Raw genomic sequence first — 15218 nt, 5'->3', positions numbered from 1 at the left:
GTCTTTTTTGAGCTCTGTCATGGTCTGAACCCAGTTTCTGTTTTTCTTGGAGTCTTTAGATGCAGTAGCTTGTACCTCCTCATCTTCAGATTGAGTATTTTGATCCTTGGGGTTACAGGCAAAGTATCTCTCAATCGTGTTCCTCTTTTTTCTGTGCTTGCTCATTTTCCCAGCCTGAGGCTGGTTTCAGGTTGCTTCCTGAGCTTTTAGGGCAGCCCCACAAGGATCTCAATGTGTGAGGCTCTGTCCTCCCTCCTGGTCTGTGAATGACCATAGGTGTCCCCTTCTGCCATAGGGCTAAGGTGGAGGGAGGGGACCTTACTGTTCTATGGGGGGGGTCTAGACTGTGATCAGGATCTGAATGTAGTCAGAGCTCCAGCATCCTGTTCCCGGGGTAGAGGACAGAGCTCTGCAGTCTCTCTCTCTCCACTCCCCTCCCTAGCCTCAATGGACTCATGCCCTGGGGGCTTCTGCTTATGGCTCCACCTGCTTCTGTTTCCTGGATCTGGACTGCCTTGGCCAGGCTGCTTGCTGTGTACCCTGAGGGCTGGGCTTCAAGTTTTGGCTCTGGCAGAGGTCCCCTGCTGTTCCCCCAAGTTTGCCTGGTGTTCCCCAGGGTATAGATCAGGAAACTGCCCCTGCTGCTGTAAGTCATGGCTCCCAGCGCTCTGGGGTTGCCTCCAGGAGGCTGAAGTTCTTTTTCTCTGGCTGGCCACCCCTCTGGAGGGCCATCCCTCCAATCCCATGGAGCCAAGACTTTCCGCTCTTTTCCAGGTTACCTTTGGGTTGGAGAATTGCTTCACTGGGTCCCTCTGTGGGTTCTGTCTCTCAAAAATGTGGTTAGAGTCCTTATTTTTTAAGTTTTAGTCCAGAGCAACTGAGAGAAGGTCCTCTCCTGTTGCTATCTTGGCTCTGTGCCCCCCTAAACCCACTTACTCATGGTTTGGTTCTTGATTAGCTCAGAATGCATGTAAATAGCAATTGTTCCAGTTTTGTTCAGAAACTCTAAGGGCCTCCTCCCATATTGATTTTTTTATTTGACTATGAAAAAGAGACTATTCCTTGCTTCATTTCTATTTACCTGCTTAATCAGTGAGAAGTCCTGAGGGTCTTGCCCTTCCAGTTTAGGCAAAGGTGGTCATTCTTGGCCTCTTCGTTTCATCTCTTTCTTACCTAACCTTAAACACTAAATGGGCTTTACCTCATGCAAACAGTAAAATAGGAATGACCTTGGTTTAAAAGCCAAGTCTCCCACTGCATCTAAGATATCAGTTATCCTGATGGCTCTGAAGAAAAAAATGACACTAGTGACTTTGCATAGCACCACCTTCCTGAAATTCAATTTAATTCCAGGTGTCATAGTCCCTGACACCATAGTCCTCTCTGGATTGAAGGACAAACAACAACCCATTGTACTAGGAACACCTTTCAGCATAGGTAAAGTGAAGTTAAATTTTATTTTATTTTTATGCATTTAATTGCTTTTTAATCCATGTCTATTTAGTTTTAAGGTTCTCTATTACAAAACCACCTCATTACTTAAGTGAGGTGGTGTTATGACATTCATACAAGTAAAGTGATGTTAAATTTCATTTTATTTTTACATAATAAATTGACTTTTTAACCATGTTTATTTAATTTTCAGATTCTGTAGTACAAAACAATCTCATTACCTAATATTAACCCAGTCAAATGTGAAAGTTCTGGGGAATTTTCGAGAATGATTTCTAATTACATTATTTCTTATGGGAAAAATTCATTCCTTATCACTTTGGTTTCATCACTCAAGAGTTCTGGAATAAATTAACAAATATGGAGATACCTTTGTATATGCTTTGTATTCTAATTTACATAAATTTACATACATTTAATTGAAAAATGTATTTCATTCACATTCATGTTTATGATTGTTTGAGTTTTTTAAACACCTATCTTATATTTCTACTCTTTGTACCATTTTAAAAGGAAAATAAAAAGTATCAAAACAAATCAAATCATCACCAAAAAGTTATAACAGGAGCAGTATAAATCAAACTTTCACCTCTTCTTTTTCAGTCTGTCTTGTCACACATTTTACATTTTTTCTATTAATTAAACTTTCTCTATAACAGTTATTTGGCTTGTGACCATGATGGTGCCAACTCTAACCTGTTTCTTGATTCCTGCCTTCTACTCTTGCCTCAGCTTAATGTTTTGGATAAATTGCTGTACAGAATCACATGGATCTGACTAAGAATATTACTTCAGGAACTTGCTCGCATTATGACCTTGCCTAAATCTCCTATCTTCTCTGTACCTTATTTTCTTCATTTACAAAACAAGCAGGTCAGGCTCAATGACCTCTAAAGTGCCTTCTAATTTTAAATCTGTTGTCCTGTTGCAAGGGGGGGGTGTTGATGTCTCCAATTTAAGATTGAGAGGCCTTGAATGGTGAAAAAATTCACACACAGCCCTGGGATTTTAAAATTGCTTAGGATTTATTCTTTATCTGCAAAATGTGCAGATTATAATTTTTTTCTCCTCTTGAAGAAGCAGCAAACACTTTGAGGACAGGAGTGAATAACAAAAGGGCTAGTGAGGTTTGTTTGAGAGAGACAGAGATAGAGAGAAAGAGATAGAGACAGAGACAGAAAGACAGAGAAAGAGAGAGAGAGAGAGATACAGAAAGACAGAGACAGAGACTGAGACAGAGAGAGAGACACAGATAGAGTCAGAGAAACAGAGACAGAGACAGAGGAGAGAGACAGACAGACAGACAGAGATAAAGACAGAGAGAGACAGAGACAGAGAGACAGAGACAGAGACAGAGAGAGAGAGCCAGCAGAGAGATCTGCCTGGGCTGAGTCTCAGGGAGTCTGAATGACATGAGGGGAGATCAGGCTTTTATAGCCTTTCCCACTTTCTGGGTTCAAAAGGGTCAAGAGACTGTGAAAATCCCTCCCCATCTATGTGACTGAGACCAGGTAAAAGGTTGGAAGTTGGGGGCAGGGGGGAGATGAGGAGATATTATGAATTTACATTTAACTATGAAGCAATAGGAATCAATTTACATGATGGGGCAAATAACATGTTTAAAAAATTTTACAAAACATTTTACACAAAATAAAAAAATGAAGGATTGCAAAATGTTTCCAATTACATATCTCCTGTGTCCATACTTCCTGCATCAGTCCTGTGATTGATGATTGTTTATTGTATTCCTTACTTTATTCTCCCCTCTTCCCAAGTCTTTCCTCACCTAATTCAATAAGAATGAAGTACATGTAATCCCTAGTACTTTTCTCATACCTACCTACCAAATGATTATGAAAATTTCTGTGCCATTCTAATAGTTATATTAGGAGAAATAAGTTCCCTTTCTCTTCCCTTTAAATCATTAAGGTACTCCATTCCCCCCCCTTTTTTACATTCTGTATCTGATTGTGTCTACATATTGGTACAGAAGGAAAATATGATGCATTTGTATGTATACACAGACATGCCAAGGAAAATTCAAAGTGCTTAATTCCTTGTTTATATCTTTGAATATGTAATTAAATTGAGATATCTGGGCTCTCTCTTTATACTTCTGGAAGGATAAAAGTTCAGAATTTTTGATAAACATGTTTACAGATTAGTCATTTTTGGTATGAGGAATTAGGATTAAGGAACAGAGATAGATAAGGGATAATTTTTATAAAGTGCTCATCAGATTCTGAAGGATTGATTTTTGTTTTGTTTTGTTTTGTTTTTCTTCCCTCTGGACAGGGATAACATTGTCCATAGCCCTAGCTCTCTGAACTACTGAGAGAAGCTGCTTCCATTAAGGCTGATCATCTCACAATGTTGTTGTTAATTGTGTACATTGTTCCTTTGCACTCTTCTCCCTTTTTCAAGATGTAAGCACTTAGTCTATTATCATTGTTTGTCCTTCTTTCTAGAAAAGAACCATAACATCAGGGAAGTGATGCCATGACATACAAGTGAATTGGATTTTTGAGGGAGGGCATCTCACTTTCTTTTATCATTTTATCCTTCAGAACCATTTGTGTCATTTAAGATAGAGATCTGGATGACTGGAGATTCATTAATTTTGTCTAGATAATGAAGGAGGCAGAGAATGACCTCTTTTACATAGTCAAAATAAATCAATCTGGTAAGGGAAGACCCTCAGTGTTTCTGACCAAAAGAGGATCAATTATTGCTTGCATTCACTTTGAACCTGTGGGGGCTCAAATAATGGCCAAGTGGGTCTTCTTGGGTTGGGATATGTTGTTGGCATCCCTTTTTCCTTTCCTTTCCTTCCTTCTGTTTTTCTTTCATTCCTTTCTCTTCCTTTATTCTGTCTCTACTTCCTTTTTTGTATTAACTTATTGACTTTTTTAATTCATCTTTTTTATTGTTGTTGATCTAAGTTTCTCATTAGTCTGTAGATTTCTCTATAATTAATTTCTCTTAAAGACAACAGGACATTGAATATACCTCTGAAAGTGTCATATTGTATCTGTACATAATATGAAAAATTATTTTCTCTCTTTTCATCAGGAATTCTGTTGAGTTTGGAACAAATACATACTTATTTAAAGCAGAACTGTGGTTTAAATAACAGGACTGTTCCAATTTATACTTTTGCATGTTCTATTTTAAAGATAATCAAATTTTGTAGATAAGAATCTTTACTAGTTAAAATTACTAGAGATCTTTTCAGATCTACTGAATCAGGAGCAATTTTATTTACTACCAGAATGCATCATTTAAAAGAAATAATGACAAATAAGTACTGACAGGTATTCTTTGTCTTGCATCTTTTATCACAAACTTCTTATTTTTTTAGCTTTTCAAGGCAATGGGGTTAAGTGGCTTGCCCAAGGCCACACAGCTAGGTAATTATTTACTATCTGAGGCTGTATTTGAACTCAGGTACTCCATGCCTCCAGGGCCAGTGCTCTATCCACTGTGTCACCTAGTTGCTCCTTATCACAAATTTTTTAGAAATTCAATGTTACCTAAGCTTACAAATCTTGGAGAAAAGGCAGGCAAAAAGATCATTATGTAATCATGAAAGCTTTTTTTTTTTTGGTGGTTCTTGAAAATAAGAGCTTCTGTCTGATGTGGAAAAGTTTTTGTCACTAGTAGTAAAAATTCACAAAGCCACCATGCTCTGTTGTGTCATTTGCACTTGCAGTTTCCAATTTTCATAATTTCACAACTGTAACAGAAAAACATTATGAATATATGTAGGGCATGTGCCTGGGGAATCTCAGGAAAATGTGCATTATTGTTGTTTCTATTCTTCAGAGAATCAATGATGAATTTCTTTGTACAAAAGAAAAATCATTCTAGCCATTGTCTACTTTGCCACACCTTGGTCCATTTTGCCATTCATCATCTTTAGAAAGTTGTCATCTTGCTCTGAATAACTTTCCAAAGAGAATTTTTTCAGTTTAATTTAAAAACAAAGAAATAAACAAAAATGCTCCTGTGTTCAGTGCAATAATTGGCTAATAATAATGATTATGATAACAATAATGATGAAATTTTACAAAATTGATGTAAAAAATCACTCAGCAGCATTTGTGCTAAAAGAGAAAATGGAATTCCATATTCTTTTTTAATCCACTGAATAGAAAGTAAAAAATCTAACATTTTTTCTCTAAAAAACATATTCTTCCTATTTATTAAAAATCAAGAATGACCAATTTTTATAGTGAATTCTTTGTAGCACATTGAGGCAATTGAATCATTGCTATAGAAATGCTCTCATACTGGTTGAAAATGAAGTAAATCTTGATTTGGATATTTAGAGGAAACAGAGTAGTATAGTGTTGAGAATGCTTGATTCATTTGAAGTCAAGAAGATTTATTTCAAATTTGACTTATAATGCTTACTAGCTTTGAAATAATGGGCAAGTCAATTAACCTCTTTTTTACATTTTTTAAATTTATTATATTTATTTAATTTTAATTTTTTTAATTTTTCTTAAGTTACATGTAAAATTAAGTTTTAACATTCATTTTTATATTTTGAGTTGTGAATTCTCTCTCTTTCCCCCTCCCACTCCTCCTCATTGAGAAAGCAAGTTAATTGGTTTGGGTTAAAAATATGTAGTCATGCAAAATATTACTATAATAATCAGGATGTGAAAGTAAGCATAGCTCTTCCCCCCCAAAAAAGAGAAGCTTCAAAAAAATAAAGTTAAAAAAGTATGCTTCAATCTTTATTAAGACATCATCAATCAACTCTGTCCTGGGGGATTGAAAGTATTCTTTATCAGCTTTTCTGAGGTACCACCTCACACCTCTCAGACTGGGCCAATATGACCAGAAAGGATAATGATCATTGTTGGAAGAGTTGTGGGAAATCTGGGATACTATTACACTGTTGGTGGAGCTGTGAACTCATCCAGCCTTTCTGGAGAGAAATTTGGAACTCTGCCCAAAGGTCCACAAAAATGAGCATACCCTTTGATCCAGCAATACTACTACTGGGTCTATACCATGAAGAGATGATGATAAAGGGTAAAAACATCACTTGTACAAAAATATTCATAGACGCCCTGTTTGTGGTGGCAAAGAATTGGAAATCAAGTAAATGTCCTTCAATTGGGGAATGGCTTAGCAAACTGTGGTATATGTATGTCATGGAACACTATTGTTCTATTAGAAACCAGGAGGGACAGGAATTCAGGGAAGCCTGGAAGGATTTGCATGAACTAATGATGAGTGAGATGAGGAGAACCAGAAAACCACTGTCCACCCTAACAGCAACATGGGGGTGATGTTCAAACTTGATGGACTTGCTTGTTCTATCAGTGCAACAATCAGAGACAATTTTGAGCTGTCTGCAGTGGTGAATACCATCTGTATCCAGATTAAGAGCCGTGGAGTTTGAACAAAGTTCAAGGACTAATCCCTTTAATTTAGGAAAAAAAGCATATCTTATTGTCTGATCTTGTTATTTCTTATATTTTTTGTTTCTTCCTTAAGGATGTGATTTCTCTCTCATCACACTCAATTTGGATCAATGTACAACATGGAAACTGCTTTCCGTGTGGGGGGGGTTGAAATTAAAATTGGGAGAAAAATTGTAAAACTCAAATAAAATCTTTAAACAAAAAAGAAAGTATTCTTTATCATAAGTACTTCAGAATTGGCTTGCTTCACAGCTTATCATCCTGTAATATTTCTGTTACTTCCCATAACGTACATTTCCCATTGCACATGCTCATGTAAAATTTTTACTGAGAGCATTCTATTCATCTATTATATCAGAATAGTATTCTATCATAATCACATACCACAGTTTGTTTAGCCATTCCATAACTGATGGGCATCCATCCCCTCAATTTCCAGTTTCTTGCCTCCAGAAAAAAAGATGCTTTTATAGCCTTTTGGATATAGTTTCAATTTTTTCCAGAGAATTGTTGAATCATTTCACAACTCTACCAATAATGCATTAATGTCTTACCTATATCCTCTTCAACATTTGTCATTTTCTCTTTCTATTCCATGTTAATCCAATGGGTATAAATTACCACATCAGAATTGTCCTAATTTGCATTTCTTCAATTAATAATGTCCTAATGACCTCATCTGAAAACTGTTTATATCTTTTGATCAGTTATCAATTGGGGGGATGATTCTTATGTTTTATAAATCTGATTCAGTCCTCTGATTGAGAAATGAGGTCTTTATCAGTGAAATATTTAAATATTTCCCTAGGTTTTATTTTGCTAATTGTATTTCACTCTATATTATTCCCCTCACTCCCATTTATGGTATTTTCTCTTTTCATCCTGTCTCTCTTCAAAAGTATTTTGTATCTGACTAGCCCTCCCACATTGTTCCCTCTTTCTATCACCCCACCCTTTCCCATCCTCTCCTCTACCTACTTTACTCTAGATAAGATAGATTTCTATAACTAATTGAATATGTATATTATTTATTCCCTTTCTGAGTCAATTTTGATGAGAATTAGGCTAACTCCCCCTAAACTTCCCCCCTCCACTGCAAAAACTTTTTCTTGGCTCATTTACGTGAAATAATTTAACTCATTCTGCCTCCTCCTTTCCCATACTCCCAGTACATTCCTCTCTTACCTCTTAACTCCATCTTTTTAATATATTATTCCTTCATATTCAACTTCAATCTGTGCTAGCTTATATATGCTCCTTCTAAGTGCCCTGATAAATGAGAAAATTTATATGTTATCAGTATCATCTTCCCATGTAGGAATATGAACAGTTCAGCATCATTAAGACCCATATGATTTGTCTTTATTGTTTACCTTTTTATGCCTCACTTGATGTTGGGAGCCAGGGTCTCTAAGCTGTTTGACACAGTCTCAGCAAGAAGACTCAAGGCAATCACACTGCCTGATGGAACAACATTTCCTTCTCCAAAATATATATAGGGATTCCATGCATACCAATATTTATAGGTCTATTATTGATTGCAATATTTACTCACCCTAATAGTGGAATGACTATAAAGGAAGGATTCCAGAAAAATTTCTTGAATAAAACAGATTGTAAACTCTGTCCAAATTTAACAGGACTGCCTCTTCCTGAGGCATACAAAAGGCTTTAACATTATGAAATCTCTGGAAAACCCAACACTGGGAATTCCAAGATTTCAGAATATATACAGGGAAAACAGATACAAGATGGCTCAGATAGAATTCCAGGGAAATTAATAATTTTGCCCCCCCTTACATGCACAGGAATATATGAAAAAGATGGTAAGAAAATAGTTAGTACAGGTAACCAATATGTGAACTCTAGCAGCCTTAGTTTCATGGGAAAGAATAAAAAAGTCACAGAAACCGTGGTTTCTACCAACAAGGCCTGAAAGAAAAATTGGTTATTGTAAGATTTAATGGATGGGTGGACAAGCATAAAGACCCTCACTATAGATTGTTAAGGGAGTGTATCAAAAAACATTACTTACACAGAAAATATAAAAAACTTTCCATTAAAAGAATTGTTTAATTAATAACTTTAAATGAATTAACAATTATACAATGTAGTGATAAATAAGGTAACAGATAGGTTGAGGTCATCATGATTTGAGTAGGGATAAGAAATCAATTAACTATATGATTATTAATTAAACTTGTAATCACATGATTAAAACTTGTAACCACATGAATTATATGATTGATGATGAAAATTGTACACTTTTGTAACCAAGGACATGATCTTAGCTTGCTTGCTTGATGCATACATGATTTTGAGACTATAAAAAATAAATCCAAGTAGCTGAGAGTCAGTCAACCTGCTCCTGCCTTTACCCCTTTGTGGACTCAACTCATTTCAACTCATTGACCCCATAGAGACTGGACCCCCTCAACTTGAGTCTCATATTTGAAGATCAATTTTCTATTCAACTCTGGTCTTTTAACTAGGAAAGTTTGTAAGTTCCCTTTTCCATTGAATGTCCATCTTTTCCCCTCTGAGTAGATACATTTTTACTGGGTAGCTGAAAATTGGTTGTAATCTAAGCTGTTTTGTCTTCTAGAATATCATATTCTATATCATATCTATATTGCTTTATGTAGAATTTGTTAAATTTTGTGTTATTCTTACTTTGGTTCCATGATAATTGAGGTGTTTTTTTTTGTTTTTTTTTTTTTTTGCTGGCTGCTTGCTATATTTTCTCCTTTACTTGAGAGCTCTGAAATTAGACCATGATATTACTGGCAGTTTTGATGTTAGGATCTATTTCAGGAGATGAATCTTTCTATTTCTAGTGTACTCTCTCCATCTAGTATATCAGATCACTTTTCCTAGGTAATTTCTTGAAAAATGACGTCTAGGCCTTCTTTTTTTTGGTCATGGCTTTCAGGTAGTACAGTAATTTTAAAATTATCTCTCCTGAACCTATTTTCCAGGTCAGTTGTATTTCCAAAGAGCTATTCACACTTTCTGCTAGTTTTTCATTTTTTAAGATTTGTTTTATTGTTTCTTGATTTCTCAAAAAGTCATCAGCTTCCCTTCAATTCTATATTTTAAGAAATTGTTTTCTTCAATGAGATTTTGTATCCCTTTTGCATTTGGTCAATTCTGCTTTGTCGGGTATTTTCCTCATTAATTTTTTGGGTCTCTTTTTCCATTTGGCCCAGTCTGATTTTTAAGATGTTATTTTATTCAGTATATATTTTTTGTGTCTCCACTCCAAATCAAGCTGTTGATTTGGTTTTCACAATTATTTTGCATCACTCTCATTTCCTTTCCCAATTTTTACTGTAGTCCCCTAACTTGATGTTAAAAATCATCTCAATTTTTTCCAAGACCTGAGACGAATTCATAGTTTTCTTGATGGCATTGGATGTAGAAACTTTGACTTTGTTATCTCCTTCTAAGTATACATTTTGATCTTTCTTATCATAATTTGGTCATATTTTTTTTCTTCTGTTATTTGCTTATTTCCCCAGTTTATGACTTGATTTTAAGTTTGTTAAGACAGGAGGACTCTGCTTCCGGTGTGGAAGGTGCACTGTTCCAAACTTTTGGGGTTTTTTACAGCTCTTTTTTAAAAAAAATTTTTTTAACAACTCTTTTAAGAGAAAGTTCTAGAGATCTGCAAGTTTTCAATTTTTCTAAGGTCTTTTGATATAAGGAGAGGTTTGCATCACTCTCCTGTGCTCTTCTCTGTGTGTGACATTCCTTTCTGCCCTGGAACTTTGAGGAAGGTCTGTTCTCCTCTGTAGTTGTACTCCCACTCCTTTTCCTGTGACCCTAATCTCCTTCCAACCCCCTTACCAACTTTGGGTGGCAAGATCCAGAAACAGCTGCTACTACTTATTCAGGAGCTCCCAAGGTCTGCTCCTGTTCTGCTAGGGTATGGTCTACAGTCCGGATTGAGCTCCACTCTTACTCTGCTGTGGGAGACTTTTCTTGCTGACCTTCCAAATTGTCCTTGGCTATTGCTGGACTTAGAGACATGGAAACCACCACCACTGTCACTAGCTCAATTGTGCTCTTTTCCTAAATTGTTGGGGCTGGTTCATTCTTTTGCAACCCTCACTGCTCTGCACTCCTCTTTCACCCTGGAGCAACACCTTTCCCTGGATCTTTCAAGTTGTCTTGGGTTGGAAAATTGCTTCATTCAGTCTTTTTGTGGGTTTTGCCACTCTAGAATTTGTTTAGAGTCATTATTTAAAGGTATTTGGAGTGGTTTGGGGGAGAAATCCGGCAAGTCCCTGCCTTTATTCCACTATTTTAGCTCTACTTCCCAATTAACCTCTTTCAACCTAATTTTCAAAAATGGAGATAATAGTAGTAAATGTCACATTTGCTATGAAGATCAAATAAGGTAAAGTATGCCTTCAAAATCATTTTCAAAATTTAAAGGGCTATATAAAATCTAGATGCTATTATTCCTATTATTATTGTTATTATTATAAACTAATGGTCTCTCAACATATCTAGTATTCAATTTTCATTTTTCTGATTTCTAGAATTTCTCCATTCTCCCCTTCTATGAAAATTGGTAGGTCTTTCTGGCAAAGATAATTTTATTTATGGTATTATTCTTCTTGATGGAAATTTCATCACTTTTTAGAGTAATGCACAACCTTGGTGTTCAAAAGGATGAAAATCATCTTATTTTCTGGATCATATATAAATTTTTCTGTGAAGTTTAAATATGAATATTTTAAACAAAGCAAATAATTCAAGGATTCAGTTTGTGGGAATACAGTTTTTAAATTTCCTTTCTTTTATATAATAAGAATACTTTACGGTTTGTTTATTTTATTTAAATCAACTTCTGAGGTCTAAATTGACTATCTGTAATGACTTTTATTTTCTTTTGCTTCTGGAGGTCTTTAAAATAGAGAATGTTAACATAGAGAATGGTACCCTGTGTACTATTAGGATGAGGCCACAGTGTTGTTGGTCTCCACCTTTACCTGTCTTTAACTTACCATAGTCTGCCTTCTACTTTAGAAAATTATGAACTTCACAGGGACAGGGAGAATTCCATTACACCTGGAATCAGTAATATCTTGGTTTTGGGGCAGCTAGGTGGCGCAGTGGATAAAGCACTGGCCTTGGAGTCAGGAGTACCTGGGTTCAAATCTGGTCTCAGACACTTAATAATCACCTAGCTATGTGGCCTTGGGCAAGCCACTTAACCCCATTTGCCTTGCAAAAATATAAAAAAAAAAGTAATATCTTGGTTTAAAGTGACATGGACACATATTACTCTGAAGCTTAAGTAAATCTTTAAGACTATAATTTATAGGTAGATTGTGATATATACTTCAAAGATATGTGAGTTTGTTGGTGTGGAGTCTCCCTCCAGTGAAATGGAGTCCGCCTTTTATTTGGTCTTCATGAATTGCTGTGGCAAAAAATAGATGAATGAAAGAATGAATAAATAAACACAAAAAATAAACCCTCAGAAGGCAATGATCAGCAATTTGTTTGAAAGGAACTCAGAACTGATAGCCTAATGAGGTCTTCTTACTAGATCAAAGGATTAGAATTATATTTAGATAGAGCTAGTTTTCAATATGTTATCTTATATTATACTCATTTTATTGATGAGGAAACAGAATATAAATATCTTAAGTAATTTAATGTTACATGAATTAATGTATCCAGAAATAGAATTCAAGTTTCTTGCTTTCAATATGAGTGCCAACTGCTATTTGCATATAACTAAGGGAATATGTTCAGAGCACTGCACATGTTATTGAATATCACTAGGTAAATATTTTTCATGTCACAGAAACTTTCTACATTATCTCCTGTTTCGTTTAGCCCAACTTTGAGACTTGTCAAAATTTAGAAGGATAAATTCCTAGGCATTTTCTCTCATTTCTCACAGTTTTGCACCAATTAATATATGTCTTCCTGGAAGACAAATTTTGATTTTAGCAGAGATCTGGTCTGTTTTGTGCTCTGATTTCTTGACTGATCTTGTCCAAGTCACTCACCTTCCTTTTAACTGTTTTCTTATCTTAAAAAAAAAAACAAAGGGAAGATTTTCTCCTCTCTGCCTACCATTAGGATCAAAATGTGAAATCATAAAACTTGGGTTTATAGAAGCAACAAAATGTTCTAACACATTGTATCAAGACCCAGAGTAACATTTTAAGAAATTCTATCTGTAAGGTTACTGAGTCACCACACCTAATGCAATTGATCCCACAAATTTAGAATATGTGTCTCAAAGCTTAGCTTTCTTCAGTAGTCAGTTATATTATTTGTAATGTTTCCTAAGAGGTTTTCTACACTGATTTAGTCATGAAACACTTTGGAGTATGTAATATATCAATACTGATCTAGTGACTCAGGGTATGAAACACTTCCAAGAGAAAGAAAAATCACCAACATTTTAAAGAGAAATTACAAAGGCAGTATATGACAACTAGATGATTCATTGAATAGAGTACCAGGCCTGAAGTAAGGAAGATGAGGTTTTTTTTTTTTTTTTGAGTTCTAGTCTAGTTTCAGACATTAACTGTGTGACCCTACACTAGTCACTTATTCCTGTTTACCACAGTTTCCACATATGTAAAATTCAGAGAGAAGGAAATGGCAGACTATTCCAATGTCTTTGCCAAGAAAACCTCAAATGGGTTGCAAGGAGTGGGACATAACCGAAATTGGTAAACAAAAAAAATCAGCATAGAATGAAGTAAAAGAGAAGCACAAGTGTGAAAGAAAAAGATGCTAAAGGTTGTAGTGGGATAAATATGACAGATGCAAAGGGAGACAGTATGATATTTGAGTGAAAGAAGCATATATTAGTGGAGGCCAGGGTTTGTTTATTTGTAGCAGTCTCATGGTGTGAGGGAAAGATGGTATTGTAATTTATATGTCAATCAAGAGCTGAAGGGAATATTTGTTAAATGAGTTTGAAGGCAATTGTAAAAGTGTGGCAGCTAGATGGCATGGTAGATAGACTTAAATTCATGACTTCAAATTTGACATCAGATACTAATTGTGTGACCCTGGAGAAGATACTTAACCCTGTTTTCCTCAGTTTCCTCATCTGTAAAATGAGCTGTAGAAAGAAATGTTAAACTGCTCTAGTATCTTTGCCAAGATGAGGGTCACAAAGGTTCAGACACGACTGAAAATTACCAAAGGACAAAGTGAAAATGCTGTTAGTGGGAGATGGTATTTTTATCAATAAATATGTCAGACAAAATGTGAGAAAGATCTATTATGTGTGTGTATATAAATGTATGAGTATGTATTTCAGATAGAATATGAGAGGAGATAATGGGGTTCTTTGATAAACACTTTGGAAACGATAGCATCTGATGGAGGTGAGAATAATGAGGGGAATATATTGTGAGGAAGAAAAGAGGTTTTTATGTTTTGATGACAGGTACTTATGTGTGGGAGAGTGGCAAGAGAGATAGAGCTATAATATGACATAATAGGTGTATAAATTTAGAGGCTCAAGTGACTTTGAAGCTATTCCAGTTCTTTCATTTTTTTAGATGAGGAAAGTGAAGCTTGGTAATGTTAAATGCTCAACCAAAATCATATAGATTATAACCAGAACTGAGATACATGCATAATCCCTGATTCCAAATCTAGGCTTCTTTCCACTACATTGTACTAGATGTAATTAAACACTGTATGAGGAAAATGAAATTTAGAGATGAGGTGTACCAAGGTTCATCCATTTTATCTCTAGGGCAGGATGAAGAAAGCCTAAAGCTTTGTAGTCAATGCAAACTTGTTTCAGTTTTCTATCAGTACATTTCTAAATCTTCATCTCCAGTTAGTGAAAAGGTAGTACATTCCTAACAGAATAAAATAAAACAGAAAAGACTTCAACAAATGTTTATAAGATAAGATTATTTGGAGTTCTAAGGATCTAGCTCCCAGATTCCTCCATTCAAGAAGAATGAAACCCATTTCATCTTGTTCAATTCTTTATCATTTACTTTTACTAATCCTTCATAAAGTGCCAACACTTAGGACTATCAGTAAGCTCCAATGCCAGGTGTGATGGACTTTCCATACTTTGTAATTCTTTGCAAAATTCAGTGCTTTTGATCATCCATCTCTCTGCCACGCAATCTCTTCCTTACATTTTTTGTGACAATGTCCTCTTGCTCCTCTTCCTATCTTTATGTCAGTGAGGTTAGCATAGTAAATAGAATTCATGGTCCTTCAGGAAGACCTGAGTTTAAATCAGGCATTAGAAACTTATTAGTTATATGATGTTGGGGAAGTCTCAACCACTGCTTGCCTCATTTTCAGCTC

This window comes from Macrotis lagotis, chromosome X, assembly GCF_037893015.1.
Source record: "Macrotis lagotis isolate mMagLag1 chromosome X, bilby.v1.9.chrom.fasta, whole genome shotgun sequence".
NCBI lineage: Eukaryota > Metazoa > Chordata > Mammalia > Peramelemorphia > Peramelidae > Macrotis > Macrotis lagotis.
Note: the sequence above shows the minus strand (reverse complement) of the source record.